This window comes from Elephantulus edwardii, unplaced genomic scaffold (genome assembly GCF_000299155.1).
Source record: "Elephantulus edwardii isolate Elephantulus edwardi_28Jun2011 unplaced genomic scaffold, EleEdw1.0 scaffold00150, whole genome shotgun sequence".
Taxonomy (NCBI): domain Eukaryota; kingdom Metazoa; phylum Chordata; class Mammalia; order Macroscelidea; family Macroscelididae; genus Elephantulus; species Elephantulus edwardii.
This window is the reverse complement of record NW_006399900.1, coordinates 1,108,515-1,109,861: the sequence shown is the minus strand read 5'-3', so window position 1 is coordinate 1,109,861 and position 1,347 is coordinate 1,108,515.

Below are 1,347 nucleotides of genomic sequence, written 5' to 3'. Positions count from 1 at the left end.
AGAACAACCACTTGGCCAACTGACTGGAAGAGATCTATATATGTTCCCATCCCAAAGAAAGGTGACCCAACAGAGTGTGGAAACTATAGAACAATCTCACTGATTTCACATGCAAGCAAGATTTTACTGAAGATTATCCAAATACGACCGGAACAGTACATCAACAGAGAACTACCAGAAGTCCAGGCTGGGTATAGAAGGTGTCGTGGTACTAGGGATATTGTAGTTGATGTTAGATGGATCTTAGCTGAAAGCAGGTAATACCAGAGGAATGTCTATCTGTGTTTCAGTGACTATGCAAAGGCAATTGACTGTGTGGATCACAACAAACTGTGGCTGACTCTGAGAAGAATGGGAATCCCAGAACACTTGATCGTGCTAATGCAAAACCTATACTTGGACCAGGAGGCACTCGTCAGAACAGAGCAAGGGAACATTGCATGGTTCAAAATTGGGAAGGGCGTAGACCAGGGATGCATCCTCATAGAGGGCCTTCCTCTCTTGCACTGTCCCTCCACCCTCCCAAGCAGGATGTCCTTCTCCAAGGACCTGTCTCTCCTCACAACATGTCCAAAGTATGTTAGACGGAGCCTCAGAATCCTTGCCTCCAAGGAGCAGCCTGGTTTAACCGTCTCTAGGGTGAATCTGTTCGTTTTCTTGGCAGTCCATGGTACATTCAGTACTCTTCTCCAGCACCACAGCTCAAAGGCATCAATTCTACTTCTATCTTCAGTTTGCTCGGCTCCACGGTCAACACTCTTGGAACCAGTAGCCAGGAAATAAAAAAACGTATTGCGATGGGAAAGTCTGCAGTTAGGGACCTCTCTAAAGTACTCAAGAGCAGCAGTGTCTTGCTGGAGACTAAGGTGCGCCAGATACAGGCCATGGTTTTTGCAATCACTTGTTATGCATCAGAGAGTTGGACAATGACTGGGGAGGATAGAAGAACTGGACGGCACGTAACAAATGTCTACCGATATAGTATATTTTTTCTAGATGCCAGTACGTCAACTATGACTCATAACTACCCGAGGAACCAAAAAAAAAGTGAACTTTACCCTATCTGTGCCGTCCTCACCATCTCTGATATGGTCAAATCCGTAGTACAGCCATCGTGTCACTATGTAGGCAGATATTTACATGATATATTACCAGAGGAATGTCTATCTGTGTTTCATTGACTATGCAAAGGCATTTTAACTCTGTAGATCATAACAAATTATGGCTGACTCTGAGAAAACTAGGAATCGCAGAACACTTGATCGTTCTAATGCGAAACTTATACTTGGACCAGGAGGCAGTCATCAGAACAGAGCAAGGGAACACTGCATGGCTCAAAATTGGGAA